The sequence below is a fragment of the Entelurus aequoreus genome, linkage group LG15, assembly GCF_033978785.1.
Source record: "Entelurus aequoreus isolate RoL-2023_Sb linkage group LG15, RoL_Eaeq_v1.1, whole genome shotgun sequence".
Taxonomy (NCBI): Eukaryota; Metazoa; Chordata; class Actinopteri; order Syngnathiformes; family Syngnathidae; genus Entelurus; species Entelurus aequoreus.
In genome coordinates, this window is record NC_084745.1 from 26031161 (window position 1) to 26056192 (window position 25032).

Consider the following 25032-nt stretch of genomic DNA (forward strand, 5'->3'; position numbering starts at 1 on the left):
AGTCGGTCTTGCTTCTTTATTTGCGTCACGCGACTGCTACGTAAGTTTTTCGCTTGTCTCCTAGCCCCTGCTAGTTTTCATAGTCTGTGCTAAGTTGTAGCCTTAGCGTCTGGTGCGCTCTGCACCATATCCAGTCAGTTTGTTTTCTGTTTTGTACTTGTTTTGTGTTGTTTTAAAATTAAATCAAGTTGTTACCTGCAAGTCCTGTCCGGATTCGTCCTTTGCATCCTGGGAGAACAAAACCCCGCATCACGATGAGACCCGATCGTAACAAATACCGTATTATGGCGATGCGTTAGTACGCTAGAAAAATAGTTCTTCAGTGTTCGCTCTTACAATAATGTCACTATAGCTTGGTTATTGTACAGGTTATGGAACGTAAATGAAGTATTGGTGACAATTTTTTAATGCATTTTTAAAGTGATTTAGATGTTGAATTGATCGCTCCCATTAGCTGCATTGCAAGCCACCTAGTAAGAGCCGATTTTTACATTTTGTCCTCTTCCCTTCCATAATGATTGTGAACGATAGGCAAAATTCCAAAAAAAGTGCAGTTCCCCTCTAAAGTTTATTGACACTGCCTGAGGCTGCGGTGTGGGCCAAAACATTGTAACACACATCGAGTTAAATTGAAATTTTTACGATGTTAAAGGTATATCGATTGATGGAGTGCTTGTGTTTTCCAAGGGGGGCTGAATCATCTCCAAAATGGTCCAAAACTGACACAACATGGTGCAGGATAAATTGTCATGTTTTTATCTCTCTGCCTGGGGGTTAATTGCACTGTGGCTGGCTTTCTGAATGGAGCAGCCTCCGCCTCCTCTTCTTCCCCCTCATACTCCCCAAGCACTGCCAACATTTTCGCGCACAGATGCCAACATCGATCACATCAGCTGCTTTTTTTGACCAAGTACATGTGATTCCCAGCCCTTTGTGTGGCGCACAACCTCTCACAAGGCGGGTAAACAGGTTAGGTGCCAGCCCCCATCCTTCACCCCTCCCCTCTTTCCTGTTCCTCTGCGTAATACAAACCTCGTGATCACCCATTCAGCTCTGCCTCTTTGGGGGGGGATTATCAGAGCCAAGGGGTGGGCGATAGAGCAAATGTCGGTATCGAACCGAGACCAGGAGATATAGGGCCAGTGTTGCGGATACGGTTACTTTTTAGTTTGAATGCTAATAAACCAGTGTTTTTCAACCACTGTGCCGCGGCACACTAGTGTGCCGTGAAATACAGTCTGGTGTGACGTGGGAGATTATGTAGATTCACCTATTTGGGTAAAAACAATTTTTTTGCAAACCAGTAATTATAGTGTGCAAATAATGTGCCGCTGTTGAGTGTCGGTGCCGTCCAGAGCTCGGCAGCGTAACCATGTAATACTTTTCCATATCAATAGGTGGCAGCCCGTAGCTAATTGCTTTATAGATGTCAGGAACAGGTCGTGTGAGATGACGATGGTTTGTCGTGATCACAATATGCAGACCACAGCGGGAGGCAGCGTGCAGGGGAAACGGTATCTAATGCTTAAACCAAAAATAAACAAAAGGTGAGTGCCCCTAAGAAAAGGGGAAGGCTATTCAGAACGAAACTAAAACTGAACTGGCTACAAAATAAACAAAAACAGAATGCTGGACGACGGCAAAGACTTACAGCGTGTGGAGCAGACGGCGTCCACAAAGTACATCCGAACATGACATGACAATCAACAATGTCCCCACAAAGAATGATAGCAAACATACAAAAGTTTTTGTATGTTTCTTGATCATTAAACGATCAAACAATGCACATTGTATATTCCGTTTTCTGCAGAAAGGAGTGCCCAAACAAAGAATCCCCCATGTTGGTAACATGGTGTCCGTGCTCTCTCTCTAAAAATAAGCAAAATTGAATAGGAGTGCAAAAGAACCCACCGTGGGGCCAAAGATAGTTGCAAGTGAAAGCACTTTGCTAAAGAAGGTGACAGGTGGCTTCCGTGTGGCTCTCCATCCTACTTTTCCTTTCCGTTCATCACCGTCTTCAATGAGAATTCAATAAATAAAAGTGATATTACCACCCTCCGCAACCCCGTAAGGGACAAGCGGTAAAAATTAATGAATGGATGGATGGATTTTAAATCTTCATTCAGAGTTGTCCTTCGCTTCATACATTATGACTCCACCCCATCGCATGTTTATTTGATTTTATTTTAAAACCAATTCTACCACATTTTGTTATGATCCGTTGCCCGGATCATAGTTTGTTTACGTTTTATGTCACTTGTTGGCTTAATTCTGTTTCAGTTCCCTGTTTTATGTGTTGCCATGGTTATTTATTGTTTTCACCTGCCTCTGGTTACTGTTCCCGGGCGCTAATCAGAGACCTATTTAGCCCTGCCTTTTCGCCTCACTCATCCTGGTGCTTTTGTTTGCTGTCATGCAACTGTTACGTGTATTCCTTGTGTTTCTTGCGCTAAGTTCCACCTTAGTTTTCCTCGTGAGCTATCCTGTTAGCTTCACTTGTGTTAGGCACGCTTGTTTTGTTTGCTTTGTTTTATTTTCCCTGATTTATGAGAATAAATCATTCTTCTTACCTGCAGTCTGCTTCCTGTCGTTCCGCCGCATCTTGGAAGGACGACCCCCGGCCTCGTCCGCGTTACACATTTCTGGCATACATTTTGCATTTTTAAGCATAAAAATTACTAAATGAACTAAAAATATCAATAGTACGGTAATATTGGCCATTACAGAAGACCAAACTAATCAGAGCATGTTGTTCAGTATCGTGGCTACTGATTGGCTCAGCCACAGGAAGCATTACTATATTGGATTCAAAGACTATAAAGGTGACTAAATTGTGTTATTTCATGTCTAGAGGGCACTTTTAATGTTGAAAAATTTATTTCAAAGGAAGGTTGTAAACCGTTTATGTTCTCGCCATGAAAATATTCGATATGTCATTAATGATTCCTAATTCGCGAACATTAGTTTATCACGGCCATGAACGAAAACATTGTAGTCACTTCATTCGCCATCCATATGTAGTTATAAATAATAAATGATAAATGGGTTATACTTGTATCGCGCTTTTCTACCTTCAAGGTACTCAAAGCGCTTTGACAGTATTTCCACATTCACCCATTCACACACACTTTCACACACTGATGGCGGGAGCTGCCATGCAAGGCGCTAAACAGCACCCATCAGGAGCAAGGGTGAAGTGTCTTGCCCAAGGACACAACGGACGTGACTAGGATGGTAGAAGGTGGGGATTGAACCCCAGTAACCAGCAACCCTCCGATTGCTAGCACGGCCACTCTACCAACTTCGCCACGCCATAGTTCACATTTTTTTATGTGAGAAAAGCTGTAATTATTCTCTATAAAGTGTAGTGTGTGTTAATATTTTTGGGTGTTTGGGACTGCTTGATTCGATTTTAATTGTTTAATTTTATGGGAAAAAATACATTTTTTATCTGGCCTTTTGAAATGGATTACTAACGAAAAACCGAGGTACAACTCGGTTACTAAATTTCTTAATTTAGATCAGGGGTCCCCAAACTTTTTGACTCGGGGGCCGCATTTGATTAAAACAATTTGGCCGGGGGCAGGGCTGTGTGTATATATATATATATATATATATATATATATATATATATATATATATATATATATATATATATATATATATATATATATATATATATATTTATATATATATATATATATTTATATATATATATATATATATATATATATATATATGTATATATATGTATATATTTATATATATATATATATATATATATATATGTATATATATGTATATATTTATATATATATATATATATATATATGTATATATATGTATATATTTATATATATATATATATATATATATATATATATATATATATATATATGTATATATATGTATATATATATATATGTGTGTATATATATATATGTATATATATGTATATATATATATATATATATATATATATATATATATATATATATATATATATATATATATATATATATATATATATATATATATATATAAAAGACAAGTTGTCTTGTATGTTCATTATTCTATTTAAGGACAAACTTGCAATAAAAAACATATGTTTAATGTACCGTAAGTTAAAATAAAGTCAATAATGAAATTTTTTGTGCTCACCTTTATTTAGAAAAGTATGGAAAAGTACCAAAAAATATTGAAATAGTTTTGGTACCGGTACCAAAATATTGGTATCGGGACAACACTAATATATATGTATGTATATATATTAGGGGTGTGGGAAAAAATCGACTGGAATTCGAATTGCGATTCTCACGTTGTGTAATTCAAAATCGATTCTCATTTTTAAAAAATATTTTAAAAAAAACAAAACGTATTTATTTAAATGTTTTATTTTTATTTTTTAAATTAATCAATCCAACAAAACAATACACAGCAATAACATAACAATGCAATCCAATTCCAAAACCAAACCCGACCCAGCAACACTCAGAACTGCAATAAACAGAGCAATTGAGAGGAGACACAAACACGACACAGAACAAACCAAAAGTAGTGAAACAAAAATGAATATTATCAACAACAGTATAAATATTAGTTACAATTTCAACATAGCAGTGATTAAAAATCCCTCAGACATTATCATTAGACATTTATAAAAAAAAAAGAAAAACAGAACAATAGTGTCACAGTGGCTTACACTTGCATCGCATCTCATAAGCGTGACAACACACTGTGTCCAATATTTTCACAAAGATAAAATGAGTCATATTTTTGGCTCATTTAATAGTTAAAACAAATTTACATTATTGCAATCAGTTAAAAAAACATTGTCCTTTACAATTATAAAAGCTTTTTACAAAAATCTACTACTCTGCTTGCATGTCAGCAGACTGGGGTAGATCCTGCTGAAATCCTATGTATTGAATGAATAGAGAATCCTTTTGAATCGGGAAAATATCGTTTTTGAATCGAGAATCGTGTTGAATTGAAAAAAAAAAATCGATTTTGAATCGAAACGTGACCCCAAGAATCGATATTGAATCAAATCGTGGGACACCCAAAGATCCACAGCCCTAATATATATTCTTCGCGCACTAATTGACTGAAAGAGCGCGCACTTGCTGCAGTGTCATGATATCACGTTATTGGTGGAAAAAATGCATTTTTAGACAATATGATTTGCCTGAGTGACGAGGAGACACCGAGAGTAACAAGCGGTAGAAAATGGATTAGAAAGGATAGAATTTAAAAAATAATAATACAAAAAACAAAGAAAAACCTTTTATTTATTTATTTGGGACTTCACTTTTGGACGCATGCGGGCCTTTTCCGGCCCGCGGGCTGTAGTTTGGGACCACTTATTTAGATGATCATATAGTTTACAGCTGATTAATTTTTTTTTCAAGTTCTATAAGTTACCTGCAACTACTTCCTTAGACATTCAATTTGTAATTGATTTGCTAGAACTATCGCCGGCAGTATCGATCCGATACTGATACCACCCGCGGTATCGACACAATTGCGATATGAATTGATCCGCCCACCCCATACCAAGAGAGGGAGGAAGGGCAAAAGTATCGGAGGAAGAGGGGTGGGGGCCCAGGCAGGTGTTGTGGAAGTTTACACGTGCCAGGAAGCCCCTCAGCTTCTTTTGTCCAGCGTGGCTGGACGGTCCACCGGTACCGGCTGATCCCGCGTAAGTGATCCGCCACAAGTCGCCGCGATATGGGAAGCATGTGTGTGTGTGTGTGTGTGTGTCCGCTTGTGTGTGTCCGCTTGTGTGCGATGGCAGCGATCTCAGCTGTGCTTGTTAACGCATCGTCGCGTGTTTGCATGTGGCGTCGGTGCTGGTGCGTTCACTGCCACTTTACCTCCCAGCATCCTCACGTTAGCCTTCGTCAAGGTGCTAAAATCACAGCGACGTAACAGCGTCGAGCCGTTGCAAAAAGTAACACAACAAGAAAGCAAAATGCGGCATTTTTTTGCAAGGGAATGTGTCATTATATGTGCGTGGCGTGGACATGTAATGCGTGTGTGTTGCGTGGAGGAAGGCAGAGGCTGCTTTAAGTGACACGTTTTTTTAATTTGCTCTAATGAGATGCGGGGTTTTAGAGGAATAAAGTCATGTTTTGTCTCGGGTCAGAGTGGTAGAAAGAATAAATCCCGAGGAATGCGAGCCACAAATCCGCTACTGTGAGTGTTTATGGAGATTTAGGTGAACAACAGCTGAGGTGTTACCTGTTGCCAACACTCTGCCATCCTGTGTTGCATCTGTCTGCCATTGTGACTTTTTAACGTGCATCAAACTATATTTTGCATTTGTCTGCCATTACATTCATTATAGTTTCACTTTACCTGCTAATTCAGACCTGGGCAAATTAAGGCCCTGGGGCCGCATGCGGCCCGTTAAGCTTTTCAATCTGGCCCGCCGGACATCTCCAAATTTTTTTTTTTGATTTTTAAGAGTACCTCGAAGTCTTGTTCACGAGTGAGGGAAGAGTGGATTGTGAGATCGACAGGCGGATCGGTGCGGCGTCTTCAGTAATGCGGACGCTGTATCGATCCGTTGTGGTGAAGAAGGAGCTGAGCCGGAAGGCAAAGCTCTCAATTTACGGGTCGACCTACGTTCCCATCCTCGCCTATGGTCATGAGCTTTGGGTTATGACTGAAAGGACAAGATCACGGGTACAAGCGGCCGAAATGAGTTTCCTCCGCCGGGTGGCGGGTCTCTCCCTTAGAGATAGGGTGAGAAGCTGTGCCATCCGGGAAGAGCTCAAAGTAAAGCCGCTGCTCCTCCACATCGAGAGGAGCCAGATGAGGTGGTTCGGGCATCTGGTCAGGATGCCACCCGAACGCCTCCCTAGGGAGGTGTTTAGGGCACGTCCGACCGGTAGGAGGCCACGGGGAAGACCCAGGACAAGTTGGGAAGACTATGTCTCCCGGCTGGCCTGGGAACGCCTCAGGATCCCCTGGGAAGAGCTGGACGAAGTGGCTGGGGAGAGGGAAGTCTAGGCTTCCCTGCTTAGGCTGCTGCCCCCGCGACCCGACCTTGGATAAGCGGAAGAAGATGGATGGATGGATGGATGATTTTTAAGATGGAATCTGTAGCTGCCATTATGATGTGATATTTTCAAATTACCGTAAGTCTTGAATTATACAAAATATTTCAATGGGGAGCGTTTCCACAGAGTGTTTCCAGAGCGGCCAGCCTGAAATACGGGTGTCAGGGACAGACGTTTGAGTTTATTTCGAACATGCAAGCATACAACATGATACATCACAATTTCCAGTTTCTCTTTTCAACATGTTCGAAAAGGAGTAGGAAGAAGCAGAGCTTATTTAATCCTACCCCTCTTCTTTTACATAACAGTTGCTAAAACTTTTGTTCACTTCCTGTTCTCAATTTATTCACAATATACTCCATAAGTAATCACAATAAAAATAAATAAATAAATAATAATTGGTGAAGTAAGTTACATTTCATATGATGAGATAAGTAAGATTACTTTGAGAGTGAAAGAATGGATGAATGAAATAAATTCAGAATGTTTAACATGGTTCTTCTTCTTTGTACTTTGTAAACACTTTAAAGGCCTACTGAAACCCACTACTACCGACCACGCAGTCTGATACTTTATACATCAATGATGAAATCTTAACATTGCAACACATGCCAATACGGCCGGGTTAACTTATAAAGTGACATTTAAAATTTCCCGGGAAATATCCGGCTGAAACGTCGCGGTATGATGACGTATGCGTGTGACGAAGTCAGTTTAACGGAAGTTATGGTACCCCGTAGAATCCTATACAAAAAGCTCTGTTTTCATTTCATAATTCCACAGTATTCTGGACATCTTTTGCCATTTGTTTAATGAACAATGAAGGCTGCAAAGAAGACAGTTGTAGGTGGGATCGGTGTATTAGCAGCGGACTACAGCAACACAACCAGGAGGACTTTGTTGGAGAGCAGACGCGCTAGCCGCCGACCTCACCTTGACTTCCTACGTCTCCGGGCCGCCAAACGCATCGGGTGAAGTCCTTCCGCCGATCGCTGGAACGCAGGTGAGCACGGGTGTTGATGAGCAGATGAGGGCTGGCTGGCGTAGGTGGAGAGCTAATGTTTTTAGCATAGCTCTGTGCAGTCCGGTTGCTAAGTTGCTAAGTTAGCTTCAATGGCGTCGTTAGCACAGCATTGTTAACCTTCGCCAGCCTGGAAAGCATTAACCGTGTATTTACATGTCCACGGTTTAATAGTATTGTTGATTTTCTATCTATCCTTCCAGTCTGGGGTTTATTTTTTTTGTTTCTATATGCAGTTAAAGCACGATGCTATCACGTTAGCTCGTAGCTAAAGCATTTCGCCGATGTATTGTCGTGGAGATAAAAGGCACTGAATGTCCATTTCGCGTTCTCGACTCTCATTTTCAAGAGAATATAGTATCCGAGGTGGTTTAAAATACAAATCCGTGATCCACAATAGAAAAAGGAGAAAGTGTGGAATCCAATGAGTCAGCTTGTACCTAAGTTACGGTCAGAGCGAAAAAAAATATGTATTTCACTGCATTCTAGTCGGTCACTTTAATGTTCCTCGTCCACAAATCTTTCATCCTCGCTCAAATTAATGGGGTAATGGTCCGAATCGCTCTAGCTGCGTTGAAAACAATAGGAAAATATGAGGGAGTGAACAACTGACAACGCCACGCTACTTCCGGTAGGGGCAAGGTTTTTTTTTATCAGAGACCAAAAGTTGCGAACTTTATCGACGTTGATCTATACTAAATCCTTTCAGCAAAAATATGGCAATATCGCAAAATGATCAAGTATGACACATAGAATGGATCTGCTATTCCCGTTTAAATAAAAACATTTCGTTTCAGTAGGCCTTTAAGTTTGAAGAGTTTCTTGAAGTGGATCATATTAGTACATTGTTTGATTGCTTTGCTTAATTTATTCCATAATTAAATTATGGAATGGACGTGGAAGGAAATTTTAACAACAAAGTTCTTAAGCTTAGTGATTTATCAGATTGTAGGTGTTTTTTTACCCTCTGCGTTCATATTTCGCTGTTAGTTGCATTTTTGTTGCATTTCGCTAGATTGTAAAATATGGCGATCGAGGGGTAGGGGGGGTGTGAAGTTCATATGTTGTCAATATTCAGTGTTTTATCGTTCATAGTTAATATTGTAAATCCTACATTCTTTGTTTCCATGTACATTCTGGGTGTCTCATTCAGTAAAAAAATGTGAAATTCCATTCCGTTTTTTAAGGTGGTCTGTCATAACGTTTTTAGCATTCAAACAGAGATTATTGTGAGGTTTTGTATTCGTGTTCCCAAAAATTGTGTCCCCAGACACTTTTTTTTCTCTAAATTTGGCCCCCGAGTCAAAATAATTGCCCAGGCCTGTGCTAATTGGTCAGCAGGTAGAGTTGAGCAGGTGCAGCAAATGAGGATGATCTCATTCAGTCCTCATTGAGTGTTCTTTGAAAACAAGAAAAATCTTTTTAAAGTTAAAGTACCAATGATTGTCACACACACACACACACACACACACACACACACTAGGTGTGGCGAAATTACTCTCTGCATTTGACCCATCACCCTTGATCACCCCCTGGGAGGTGAGGGGAGCAGTGAGCCGCGCCCGGGAATCATTTTTGGTGATTCAACCCCCATTTCCAACCCTTGATGTTGGAAGTCATTGCAGGAAAGACGGAATTGCTCTGTTGGGAGAGCGGCGGTGCCAGCAACCTGAGTGTTCCTGGTTCGATCCTCGGCTCCGAGGCTATGTCTACACCATTGTTTTTCAACCATTTTTGAGCCAAGGCGCATTTTTTTCTTTGAAAAAATCCAGAGGCACACCACCAGCAGAAATCATTAAATAATGAATTCAGTAGATAATTAAAAGTCGTTGTCGCAATTGTTGGATATGAATTCAAACCATAACCAACTATGCATCACTATAGCTCTTGTCTCAAAGCAGGTGTCCTGTGACGACCTGTCACATTACGCCGTGACTTATTTTGAGTTTTTTGGTGTTTTCCCGTGCGTAGTGTTTTAGTCCTTGTCTTGCGCTCCTTTTTTGGTGGCTTTTACTGTTTTGTTGGTATTTTACCTGCTGCAGTTTCATGTCTTCCTTTGAGTGCTTTTCCCTCGCACCTGCTTCGTTTTAGCAATCAAGAATATTTAAGTTGTTGCTATCTTTTTTTGTGTGGACATTGTTGATTGTCATGTATGGACGTAGTTTGTGGACGCCGTCTCTGCTCCACACGCTGTAAGTCTTTGCTGTCGTCCAGCATTTTGTTTTGGTTTACTTTGTACTTTACAGCACCAACACTCAACAACGGCACACTAATTGCAGATTATAATTACTGGCTTGCAAAAAATATTTTTAACCCAAATAGGTGAGACTGCATAATCTCCCACGGCACACCAGACTGTCTCTGTGTGCCGCGGCACAGTGGTTGAAAAACACTGGTCTACACTAAGCCGGATAACCCCTTAAACAAATAATTATTTAGCCTAAGCATCTTGTCAGCCACACTAAACCATCGTTTAAGGTAACCCTCCTTGGATAATTTTTTACACGGGTAAGTGAACCGTATGGTTCTTGAATCTTTGGCTCTTAGCTTTGTATGAACTCCTCGATTGTTTACAAACTGAGTTCGGAAAGGAAGTGACATTAGAAAGAACGCGCCACAGCCAGCTTCATAACAACCTGTCGGTAACTCGGCGGCAACCACTAGAAAGATGGAGGCGAGTCATCCAGACATGCCCGTGTTTCTCCCACTTGTACGTGCACAGACGCTTTTGGAAATCACACATGAATACCTTCAGAGAAGGAAACGGCAATTGCAGCTATTTCAGATACAACACATCTCAGACGGCAACATAGCAATGTTGAGCGACGGTTTTGGATAAGGCCTGGAAGAACGGCAGTCTGGTTTGTCACAGAGTGTGTTGTGTCAGAGGAACGGCAATAGAACTTTCGAATGTCCAGGTCAGCTGTGATTCTACTTAGTGACAAACGTTGTTCATTTGTCGAAGGAGAGACGACGAAAATGCGGGCTCCCGTGGACAAGGGAATACTACGAAAAATAGTGAATGCATTTGGACTGGCAAAGCAGACTATCAGTTATTGTCCGCGATGTACAAACCCCGTTTTCATATGAGTTGGGAAATTGTGTTGGATGTAAATACAAACGGAATACAATGATTTGAAAATCCTTTTCAACCCATATTCAATTGAATGCACTACAAAGACAAGATATTTGATGTTCAAACTCATAAACTTTTTTTTTTTTTTGCAAATAATAATTAGGTTGGAATTTCATGGCTGCAACATGTGCCAAAGTAGGTGGGAAAGAGCATGTTCACCCCTGTGTTACATGGCCTTTCCTTTTAACAACACTCAGTAAACATTTGGGAACTGAGGAGACACATTTTTTAAGCTTCTCAGGTGGAATTCTTTCCCATTCTTGCTTGATGTACAGCTTAAGTTGTTCAACAGTCCGGGGGTCTCCGTTGTGGTATTTTAGGCTTCATAATGCGCCACACATTTTCAATGGGAGACAGGTCTGGACTACAGGCAGGCCAGTCTAGTACCCGAACTCTTTAACTATGAAGCCACGTTGATGTAACACGTGGCTTGGCATTGTCTTGCTGAAATAAGCAGGGGCGTCCATGATAATGTTGCTTGGATGGCAACATATGTTGCTCCAAAACCTGTATGTACCTTTCAGCATTAATGGCGCCTTCACAGATGTGTAAGTTACCCATGTCTTGGGCACTATTATACCCCCTTACCATCACAGATGCTGGCTTTTCAACTTTGCGCCTATAACAATCCGGATGGTTCTTTTCCTCTTTGGTCCGGAGGACACGACGTCCACAGTTTCCAAAAACAATTTGAAATGTGGACTCGTCAGACCACAGAACACTTTTCCACTTTGTATCAGTCCATCTTAAATGAGCTCAGGCCCAGCAAAGCCGACGGCGTTTCTGGGTGTTATTGATAAACGGTTTTCGCCTTGCATAGAGTTTTAACTTGCACTTACAGATGTAGCGACCAACTGTAGTTAATGACAGTGGGTTTCTGAAGTGTTCCTGAGCCCATGTGGTGATATCCTTTACACACTGATGTCGCTTGTTGATGCAGTACAGCCTGAGGGATCGAAGGTCACAGGCTTAGCTGCTTACGTGCAATGATTTCTCCAGATTCTCTGAACCCTTTGACGATATTACGGACCGTAGATGGTGAAATCCCTAAATTCCTTGCAATAGCTGGTTGAGAAAGGTTTTTCTTAAACTGTTCAACAATTTGCTCACGCATTTGTTGACAAAGTGGTGACCCTCGCCCCATCCTTGTTTGTGAATGACTGAGCATTTCATGGAATCTACTTTTATACCCAATCATGGCACCCACCTGTTCCCAATTTGCCTGTTCACCTGTGGGATGTTCCAAATAAGTGTTTGATGAGCATTCCTCAACTTTATCAGTATTTATTGCCACCTTTCCCAACTTCTTTGTCACGTGTTGCTGGCATCAAATTCTAAAGTTAATGATTATTTGCAAAAAAAAAAAAGTTTATCAGTTTGAACATCAAATATGTTGTCTTTGTAGCATATTCAACTGAATATGGGTTGAAAATGATTTGCAAATCGTTGTATTCCGTTTGTACTTACATCTAACACACATATTCCCAACTCATATGGAAACAGGGTTTGTACGTCAAACGATTACTCAACGTCTAGTTTTGTACTCCATAACTATTATGAAGCCATGAAGTGGTTGCGTTCATCAAGTACGACCGCCAATTTCAGCCTACAGGCACAGTGTCCTGTTGTTTGATTCACTACAATAGTCTAACAGCTGCTGATGGTGAGGCAAGCAAGGTTTACTATTAAAAGAAATGCAGCAATAGTCTACATTGAAACACAGTCAGAATACACTTCCAGGTCAGAGGTGACTATGACGCACACATTTTTTTCGCGCATGCGTACTAGGTTGCGTTGCGCCGGCGGACGGAGGGTGGAGGGTGTCTTAAACGGTGGCATTGTTGTGTGTGGACACAGGTAAGGTTAGGTGGGATTTACCCTGGATAACCTTATCCGGCTTAGTGTAGAAGGTTAGTCATGTCCGTTGTGTCCTTGAGCAACACATTTCACTCTACTGCCATCAGTGTGTGAATGTGTGAGTGTGCAAATAGTGTCAAAGCGCTTTGAGTACCTTGAAGGTAGAACAGCGTTATACAAGTATAACCCATTTACCATTGAAGTGTTTGTTATCGATCATGCCGTTAGACACACAGTTTAATTATGAACCGTACAACAACAGTGGCAAAAAGGCTGCTTTTACAGCTATTGCTATTGATAGCCACTAATTAGTGAAACATGGCACTTTGATACACTGTAAAGTCGTCCATGTACAGCTTTGAACGCCCCCTTAAAAAAAACTCACACACAGCCATTGATTTCTAAACCACTGGCAGCAAAAGTGAGTATATCCCAGAATGTCCAACTTGTGCCCAAATGTTTTCTGTGGCTGCCATTATTTTCCAGCACTGCTTTTTTTTAGGTAATTGTATGAGTAGGGATGAGCAATATTTATTGCAGCCTTTTGTGATATATATATATATATATATATATATATATATATATATATATATATATATATATATATATATATATATATATATATATATATATATATATATATATATATATATATATATATATATATATATATATATATATATATATATATATATATATCACAATATGGTATTTGGCATAAAAATGGCAGCATTTTCTTGTTGTTTGGATACTTTACATTAGTTCTGGGCGATACTACACATTTGGGTTTTGATTCGACACCATGTGTTTACGAGGGGCGGTATTGCCCATATCAATGAAGATAATTAAATAATTAAATATTTGATAACAATTATAATCAGACAAAAACACATCAAGTAAATGTTACAAATTTTTTTGTTAAATTACAATATTTGTGATATAGTCAATAGTACACAATAGTTTAAGTAAACAACTACTATTGGCTCTTATTTCCAGAGTTTGTAGGCCAAAAACAATTTTGTGAAAATAAAAAAATATTGATCTAATCACTGTGGTATTGACCATTGACTGATAGTATACTTCAGGGGTGTCAAACTTGTTCACATTGAGGGCTACATCGCAGTTATGGTCGCTTGTAATAGTAAACATACAGTACAAGCCAAAACTTTGGACACACCTTCTCATGTCAATGTGTTTTCTTTATTTTCACGACTATTTACATTGTCACTGAAGGCAATAAAACTATGACACCTGTGAAGTGTAAACCATTTCAGATGACTACCTCTTGAAGCTCATCGAGAGAATGCCAAGAGTGTGCAAAGCAGTAATCAGAGCAAAGGGTGGCTATTTTAAAGAAACTAGAATATAAAACATGTTTTCAGTTATTTTACCTTTTTTATTAAAGGCCTACTGAAACCCACTACTACCGACCACGCAGTCTGATAGTTTATATATCAATGATGAAATCTTAACATTATAACACATGCCAATACGGCCGGGTTAACTTATAAAGTGACATTTTAAATTTGCCGCTAAACTTCCGGTTCGAAACGCCTCTGCGGATGACGTATGCGCGTGACGTAGCCCGGCGAACACGGGTATGCCTTCCACATTGAAGCCAATATGAAAAAGCTCTGTTTTCATTTCATAATTCCACAGTATTCTGGACATCTGTGTTCGTGAATCTGTTTCAATCATGTTCATTGCATTATGGAGAAGGAAGCCAAGCAAGCAAAGAAGAAAGTTGTCGGTGCGAAATGGACGTATTTTTCGAACGTAGTCAGCCACAACAGTACACAGCCGGCGCTTCTTTGTTTACATTCCCGAAAGATGCAGTCAAGATGGAAGAACTCGGATAACAGAGACTCTAACCAGGAGGACTTTTGATTTGGATACACAGACGCCTGTAGAGAACTGGGACAACACAGACTCTTACCAGGATTACTTTGATTTGGATGACAAAGACGCAGACGTGCTACTGTGAGTATGCAGCTTTGGCTTTTTTTTGCGTATGTACGTAACTTTTTTAAAATATATAAGCTTTATGAACCTTGGGTTAGGTGAACGGTCTTTTGGGCTGAGTGATTGTGTGTGTTGATCATGTGTTTGAATTGTATTGGCGTGTTCTATGGAGCTAGGAGCTAGCAGAGGAGCTAGCATAACACGTACCGTACCTACGTGCGCGTCACGTACGTAACTTTTTAAAAATATATAAGCTTTATGAACCTTGGGTTAGGTGAACGGTCTTTTGGGCTGAGTGATTGTGTGTGTTGTGCAGGTGTTTGAATTGTATTGGCGTGTTCTATGGAGCTAGGAGCTAGCAGAGGAGCTAGGAGCTAGCATAACAAACACGCAGGTGTTATTATGCAGGATTAATTTGTGGCATATTAAATATAAGCCTGGTTGTGTTGTGGCTAATAGAGTATATATATGTCTTGTGTTTATTTACTGTTGTAGTCATTCCCAGCTGAATATCAGGTACCGTGAGTATGCAGCCTTGGCTGCTAAACATTCGATAACTTGACCGTATGTGCGCGTCACGTACGTAACTTTTTAAAAATATATAAGCTTTATGAACCTTGGGTTAGGTAAACTGTCTTTTGGGCTGAGTGATTGTGTGTGTTGATCAGGTGTTTGAATTGTATTGGCGTGTTCTATGGAGCTAGGAGCTAGCAGAGGAGCTAGGAGCTAGCATAACAAACACGCAGGTGTTTTTATGCAGGATTAATTTGTGGCATATTAAATATAAGCCTGGTTGTGTTGTGGCTAATAGAGTATATATATGTCTTGTGTTTATTTACTGTTGTAGTCATTCCCAGCTGAATATCAGGTCACCCCCGGCTCTCACAGCATCTTCCCTATCTGAATAGCTTCAACTCCCCACTAGTCCTTCACTTGCACTTTACTCATCCACAAATCTTTCATCCTCGCTCAAATTAATGGGGAAATTGTCGCTTTCTCGGTCCGAATCTCTCTCACTTCATGCGGCCATCATTGTAAACAATAGGGAACTTTGCGTATATGTTCAACTGACTACGTCACGCTACTTCCGGTAGGGGCAAGCCTTTTTTTTATCAGATACCAAAAGTTGCAATCTTTATCGTCGTTGTTCTATACTAAATCCTTTCAGCAAAAATATGGCAATATCGCGAAATGATCAAGTATGACACATAGAATAGATCTGCTATCCCCGTTTAAATAAAAAAAATTCATTTCAGTAGGCCTTTAAGTACTGTTGCGTTGACCAGCTCTTCCTCCCAGGGATTTTAAGGTGCTGGTCACTCCCAAGTTCTTTTTATGGCACATAAGCTGAAGTTTAAATTCATCACCAGGCAGTAGTTGGTATTTTGTGGTTTATTCTCAAAGCTTTGAAGACAAACGTGAGACCAAATCCAGTACAGAAGCGTTCCCTAGCCCAGTCTAGATCGATCTTCCCCCCAAAACCCCGGAACTCCTGTGTTCTTCCCTCTGTCCCTCGCTCCCACCCTCGTTGTTTAGACTATTTCCTGAGTTATCTCTCCTCCCTGCATTCCACTGCTAGAAGGCCGACACACATTACTTTGCAGACTAGAAAGAAGGAAGAATACGAGCTATTTTGTAATATGACTATGGAAGTAAAGAAGTAACACTTAAATATGGATATATGTAAAAAATCTCCTTCCGTCAGTACCTAACTCCACATGTGTTCATTCATAGTTTTGATGCCTTCAGTGACAATCTACAATGTAAATAGTCATGAAAATAAAGACAACACATTGAATGAGAAGGTGTGTCCAAACTTTTGGCGTGTACTGTATAGGAATATTAATGGAGAATTGTCTCATGATATTATTCCAGAGTATGCATGCTTATTCATTGGATTACTATATATTTTAGGCATACATTTATGGATAATTTGGTTTGAAAACACACGTTAAGGTGAATTCTATAACTAATACTTGGAATATCTTGTTGAATAATGATCAGACAGTATTAATGTTTCAGAAGATACTTGCATGCTGTACAAATTTTCTGCTAAATTAAAAAAACAAATACATTCAACAATAAAGATGAAGTGATTTACTCAAACCCGGCTGCAGAAAAAACATTTAAAGGGGGATGGGGGGGCATTCAATTAACGCTTGTTAAAGAGGCACTGATTGGGCTACATCTGTCCACAACTGATTACTACATGTAAGACAAACACTTATACATGGTTATCGTGAGGACATGTATTTGAAATTATTTAAGCCTTTATTGTGTCCGAAGAATGAAAGTGTTGGCCATTTCTATAGTATTAATGAGATTGTAAAGAACTGTTGTTGATCCGATGTCGATGTGCTACGAACGCTTTCTATTTGTAAAAGCCACATACAAATGGTACAAACCCCGTTTCCATAAGATTTGGGAAATTGTGTTAGATGTAAATATAAACGGAATACAATGATTTGCAAATCATTTTCAACCCATATTCAATTGAATATGCTACAAAGACAACATATTTGATGTTCAAACTGATAAACTTTTTTTTTTGGCAAATAATCATTAACTTTAGAATTTGATGCCAGCAACACGTGACAAAGAAGTTGGGAAAGGTGGCAATAAATACTGATAAAGTTGAGGAATGCTCATCAAACACTTATTTGGAACATCCCACAGGTGAACAGGCAAATTGGGAACAGGTGGGTGCCATGATTGGGTATAAAAGTAGATTCCATGAAATGCTCAGTCATTCACAAACAAGGATGGGGCGAGGGTCACCACTTTGTCAACAAATGCGTGAGCAAATTGTTGAACAGTTTAAGAAAAACCTTTCTCAACCAGCTATTGAAAGGAATTTAGGGATTTCACCATCTACGGTCCGTAATATCATCAAAGGGTTCAGAGAATCTGGAGAAATCACTGCACGTAAGCAGCTAAGCCCGTGACCTTCGATCCCTCAGGCTGTACTGCATCAACAAGCGACATCAGTGTGTAAAGAATATCACCACATAGGCTCAGGAACACTTCAGAAACCCACTGTCAGGAACTACAGTTGGTCGCTACATCTGTAAGTGCAAGTTACAACTCTCCTATGCAAGGCGAAAACCGTTTATCAACAACACCCAGAAACGCCGTCGGCTTCGCTGGGCCTGAGCTCATCTAAGATGGACTGATACAAAGTTGAAAAGTGTTCTGTGGTCTGACGAGTCCACATTTCAAATTGTTTTTGGAAACTGTGGACGTCGTGTCTTCTGGACCAAAGAGGAAAAGAACCATCAGGATTGTTATAGGCGCAAAGTGTAAAATGCAGCATTTGTGATGGTATGGGGGTGTATTAGTGCCCAAGACATGGGTAACTTACACATCTGTGAAGGCACCATTAATGCTGAAAGGTAAATACAGGTTTTGGAGCAACATATGTTGCCATCCAAGCAACGTTACCATGGACACCCCTGCTTATTTCAGCAAGACAATGCCAAGCCACGTGTTACATCAACGTGGCTTCATAGTAAAAGAGTGCGGGTACTAGACTGGCCTGCCTGTAGTCCAGACCTGTCTCCCATTGAAAATGTGTGGTGCATTATGAAGCCTAAAATACCACAACGGAGACCCCCGGACTGTTGAACAACTTAAGCTGTACATCAAGCAAGAATGGGAAAGAATTCCACCTGAGAAGCTTAAAAAATGTGTCTCCTCAGTTTCCAAATGTTTACTGAGTGTTGTTAAAAGGAAAGGCCATGTAACACAGTGGTGAATATGCCCTTTCCCAACTACTTTGGCACGTGTTGCAGCCATGAAATTCTAAGTTAATTATTATTTGCAAAAAAAAAAAAAAGTTTATGAGTTTGAACATCAAATATGTTGTCTTTGTTGTGCATTCAATTGAATATGGGTTGAAAAGGATTTGCAAATCATTGTATTCCGTTTATATTTACATCTAACACAATTTCCCAACTCATATGGAAACGGGGTTTGTAAATGGGTTATACTTGTGTAGCGCTTTTCTACCTTTTTAAGGAACTCAAAGCGCTTTGACACTATTTCCACATTCACCCATTCACACACACATTCACACACTGATGGCGGGAGCTGCCATGCAAGCCGCTAACCAAGACCCATCAGGAGCAAGGGTGAAGTGTCTTGCTCAAGGACACAACGGACGTGACTGGGATGGTAGAAGTTGGGGATTGAACCAGAAACCCTCAGGTTGCTGGCACAGCCACTCCCCCAACCGCGCCACGCCGTCCCCGTCACATACAATATTCACCAGGGGCCTTCAATCGATTGCAACTGGACTGGTAGCTTTGTCTTAGAATACTTTTTGCCACTCATCTGAGTAGGCTTCATCAATCTAATTCTATGAGAACGAACTGATGAAGCCTACTCGGATGAGAGGCAAAATGTCCTCTCAGACAAACCAAACAGTCCAGTTGCGATCAATTGAATGCCCTGTGAGGACAATGACCTGGATGAATGACAACATTCGTAGTCATACAAAATTAACTGTCCTTTGTTCATGCACTTAAAAAATATCAATAAAGTGTTTGAATGTATTCATTAAATATATTTATTATTGGTTGCCAAGAAGAGATTCAAAGTAATATTTTGATATTGAAGAATCTCATTTGTCGATAAATTACAAGAACAATACTTTTAGGAGTTGCACAGATGATACATCAGTGTCAAAATATTTTGAATCACTTTTTGGCCATTACTAAGTTTTCGATTGGGATTGTTTTCAGCATTTTAAAGGGTACTTCAACAAGTAAAAAGTACAGTATGTACTTTATCATCATATATAACTCTCTTGAATGAATACAGCCAAACACTATTAATATTAAGTGCATGAACAAATAACAGTTAATATTATATCTAGCTTTTAAACAAAGAGTTTTTAGCACATCAACATTGAATCAATAACAGTCCTTTACAATCTCATTATTACCATATATGGCCACCTCTTTCAGTTATCAGACACCATAAAAGGCTAAATAATTTAAAACAAATATGATTACAATAACCATAAATATAAGTGTTTGGCTTACATGTAGTAATCAGTTGTGAACAGCCGAAGTCTAAAGGCAGTGCATGCTCCCACGGCGTGATGATGTGAATCAATTTTTGGCAGGGAATCAGTTTTTGACAACACCAGAAGCAGCAAATAATAGATTTAACTTACAGTTGTGTAGATGTCACAATCGATGACTCGCCTGCTGACTGCATCTTAGCAGTAAAACTAAAAATGTGTCCTCTTCACTTTCTCCCAGGTGAACAGATATTACGATATAGAACATGTTAAATCCACACATTTTAATTTTGGCAGGGACTTCGACATCTCACAAGGAAAAACATGTGATAATTGCCTCTTCGTAACGAACCCCCTCTATCGTTCAATGTACGTTGTTACAGAGCTGTGATCTTCCGAACTTGTCCCACACATCGACAAAACAAAATTAAATATGAGTGGATTTTGTTTCTGTCAAGTTTTTGTCTCATACAGTATTCATACGTTACGAACATCTCAGTCACTTGTGTTATCGTCTTAGTCCACGTGACGCCGGGACTGGCGTTATTGACACACAATATTTCCAGGCTTTCGCGGGCCACGGAAAATGAAATAGTGAGCTTTAAATTTGACACCTGTGCTATACTTGGTATCATTACTGTCAATAATTGTATCAATCTGCCCACCCATTCAAGAGCTCTACCTTTGTGGTTTGCTATGCGTTTTTGTATCCTCCTCCAGTGTGTAGTGTAGCTTGTTACGCTATTCCTTGTCTTCTAGTCCTCCCATGATACTTCTAAGAAACTTTGATACTTGTAAGAAACAGTTTATTTTCCACCACAGGGGGGATAATAAGTGATTTAGAAGCAGCTTTGCACTGTGAAGAGACATCAGCCGCTAGCAAGGATGCTACATTGCATGACCTACATTTACAGGATCCAGCAAGAATGTGTCAACATGCATTATCACGATATGAGGATAATATTAAAAGTTCTATCGTCGGACAAATTTATATTATATCATACATAGTCTATATCGTGGAGCGCTAGTTATGAGTGGTCTGTGTGTGTTTTGCTACCGACCCCAACCAAAACTGAATAGGTTCTTTCTTGGCCCATGCCACCCTTCACTAAGTTTTGGGGAAAATCGGTTTTCATGTAATCCTGTTGACAGACAAGCCGGCAGAAAGAAAGCATCAGACCTGTGTGAAAACATAATCTCCTTGTTGGAATTCATAAGAATAATGGGTATAATAATGGGCCTTTTTTCCCCTCTGCAAACCTTCGGACTTGTCATGGTGGACAATAGAAGTGTTTCTCATAATAACAGTAAGGGTGGCTGTGTTCTCAAGTGTCTCTGTGAGCTTTGACAACGTTCCAGTGAGACACAGCGCTATATAACAGGATGTTGGACGTGAAGACACCGCAGCTCATAAATCGCTTGTCCTGGAAACTAAGCCAAGACTGTTTTGGATGACGACGTGTTGTCTTTGCGAGGACAAAAATACTTATTCCCTGAGTTTGAAACCATAAAAGCCAAAATATAAAGAATACTGATCTAAATAAACACTGTAGTACTGACCATATAACATACTTGCCAACCCTCCCGTTTTTAGCGGGAGACTCCCGGTATTCAGCGCCTCTCCCGATAACCTCCCGGCAGAAATTTTCTCCCGACAAACTCCCGGTATTCAGCCGGAGCTGGAGGCCACGCCCCCTCCAGCTCAATGCGGACCTGAGTGGGGACAGCCTGTTCTCACGTCCGCTTTCCCACAATATAAACAACTTGCCTGCCCAATGACATCATAACATCTACGGCTTTTCGAGAGTAGAGTGCACAACTGCGCACACAACAAGGAGACGTAGCAGAAGAACGAGGAAGTTACAGACATGGCGACGCCGTCGACAAGCAAGCTGAAGAAATTCGCTTGCAAGTTCCAAAACGAATGGAAACAAGAATTTCAGTTCATCCAGGACAGTTCGAAGGGGAAGGGGTATGTATGTATGTTGCCTGTACATTTTGTAGAACAGACTTCTACATTGAACACGGTGGCCGAAATGATATACTCATTCATGAACGGAGAAGTTAAACAGGACAATGCTGCCATCTACTGGATAGCCTCCGAAACACTGAAATTAAAGTATTTATTTTATTTATATGTATAATAAAATAAATATATATATATGAAATACTTGAGTTGGTGAATTCTAGCTGTAAATATACTCTCCTTTTAACCACGCCCCCCGCCCCAACCCCCCCCTCCACTCACCTCCCGATATCGGAGGTCTCAAGGTTGGCAAGTATGCCATATAATGAAATTATACTTGGTATCAATTAGTGATGTAATGATAAACGGTATAACGATAAACCGCGGTAAAACATCCCACGGTTAGTATTGCCGTTTTAAATCTAAATTAGCATAAAACCCTGAAAAACACACAGAGGACTCAGAGGCAAGTGCTAACATGAAAACAAGAGACATTAATGTCTTCTCCATTAAAGTACAACATTTCTCAATCTAAACTTTTCAACTATTCAATTGTGAACATTACACCAAAAGGCTGTTCTCTCGTAGAGAGATTGATTGATACTCGAAGGAACATGAACAGGAAGTGAATTTGTGTGTTGTTACATGAACTGGACGTGACACACCCGACACATGTTTTTTTTCTTCATCATTAAAAAAAACACTAAAACTTTTACAAATAAAATGGAAGAAGATAAACATATTTAAACATATTAAAAATATCATAGCTCTTAATTAGATGGAATGTTATTATTTAACATTTTTCTTCTGCCAATAAAGTATATTGTATGTTTTTTATGTATTGTATTTAAAGCAGCCCTAAGTACCGTTTTAAACCTTCATAAAATATTTTCATAACTTTTGGGACGATACCTTGACTTACAGTTGAATGACACCTCTGTCATGGCATGTGGGGGTCTGTATTGCTTTCACGAGCACTAAGCTATTCAAAATATTACAAATGTGCTGACTTGCTTTACGGTATACGACACTCCCCCCTTTTCCGATACGTTAAACAGATGGAAGTCGATGCGAACACCTACGTGAAATGACTATTATGGAATAAGCTGCAAAACAACAAAAAAACCCTAAAAGTTTTGTCTGAGGAGACAAAAAAAGAAAAAGAGAGGCTACCCGAATAAAAAGACGTTGGCCCGGTTTTCACTCGCTGGCGTGAGCTCAAAGACGAGGAGGGATTTCAGACCGATGCGGCCTCGGCTCTGTTCCTGCTTTAGTAAGTACTAGAGATGCGCGGATAGGCAATTATTTCATCCGCAACCGCTTCACAAAAGTCGTCATCCACCCGCCATCCACCCGAACTAACATTTTATCAAAACCACAACCGCCCGCCACCCGCCACCCACCCGTTGTTATATATCTAATATAGACGATGCAAGGCAGAAAGGAGACTGATTCAATGCAGCAGAGACATTCAATGCGTGCCACGCATTAATATCTCTTGGCCATGCATTAGAGGCTAAGAGATATTAATGCGTGATAATATTATTTATCATTATTAAAATATTATTGTCATTTCCATTAAGAAAGTGTTGACTATTATTATTTTTTTCCCCTGGTCTTTAGTATTCCCTTTTTTAGTTTGTCGCGTACCACGTTTGCTGCCGGCGGTGCCATCTTTTTATTTTTTTCTTCTTCTTCTGTTGTGTTGTGTTGAGGTGTGCTGTGTCACGCCAAATTTCTTCCCCCTACAAAAACCTTCCCTCCCCCCATTTACTTCCGCGATCGATAGCACTTCGGCTTTGACTGCCCGTCGCTGGAAGGATACTTCGTCTTTGACAGCTGCTGGAATCTGAAGAAATCGATTGTTTTTTTTTTTTGTACAGGCGCGAAACAGGACAGTCGTGTGCCGGTTAAGGACCCCCGGCAACTTTGTGACTTTATTGGACGCAGCCCCGGGAGTAAATGGGGGGGGGGGGAAGGTTTTTGTAGGGGGAGAGAAATTTGGCGTGACAGCTGCAGCAGTGCCTGATGAATAATTGCCTGTTTCAAAGAGTGCTGCTCGTTTTTCGTATGTGGGTAACAACATTTAACTATGTATATATATTTCCGATTTGGTTCAACCGTCACCCGCCCAAATCTATTTAAAATCTATTTTTTTCGTCATGCATCCGCCCGACCCGCGGATTATCCGTGGACTCCGCGGTTGCGTCCGCAAACCGCGCATATCTAGTAAGTACCTTTCGATGCTCAAATTAAAATGATAATGTGAATGTCAGCTATCGGAAATCTGCACGGTAGTATTAAATAGCCACCACCTTGATAGTTCGTAGTTCCACACTGACACGACCAGCCACACAACAAATTCCAAAGTACCGTATTTTTCAGACTATAAGTCGCAGTTTCTTTCATAGTTTGGCCAGGGGTGCGACTTGTACTCAGGAGCGACTTATGTGTGAAATTATTAACACATTACCGTAAAAAATATCTAATATTATTTAGCTCATTCACGTAAGAGACTAGACATATAAGATTTCATGGGATTTAGCAAATAGTAGTGACAGATTGTTTGGTAAACGTATAGCATGTTCTATATGTTATAGTTATTTGAATGACTCTTACCATATGTTACGTTAACATACCAGGCACGTTCTCAGTTGGTTATTTATGCGTCATATAACGTAAACTTATTCAGCCTGTTGTTCACTATTCTTTATTCATTTTAAAGGCCTACTGAAACCCACTACTACCGACCACGCACTCTGATAGTTTATATATCAATGATGAAATCTTAGCATTGCAACACATGCCAATACGGCCGGGTTAACTTATAAAGTGCAATTTTAAATTTCCCGGGAAACATCCGGTTGGAAACTTCTATGTATGATGACGTTTGCGCGTGACGTCGATGGTTGAAGCGGAAGTATTCGGACACATTGTATCACAATACAAACAGCTCTGTTTTCATCGCAAAATTCCGCAGTATTCTGGACATCTGTG

The 25032-nt window shown here is 40.0% G+C and overlaps 1 protein-coding gene across 3 annotated transcripts in view; it reads left to right on the forward strand.

The window, feature by feature from the left end:
* Nucleotides 1-5466: 5466 nt before the first annotated feature.
* myripb (myosin VIIA and Rab interacting protein b) overlaps nt 5467-25032 on the forward strand; it is a 360347-nt gene continuing 340781 nt past the window's right edge. For all 3 annotated transcript variants that reach the window (XM_062021122.1, XM_062021123.1, XM_062021124.1), the window contains exon 1: nt 5467-5701. The gene's annotated coding sequence lies outside the window, so the exon portion shown is untranslated. The remainder of the gene's footprint in view (nt 5702-25032) is intronic.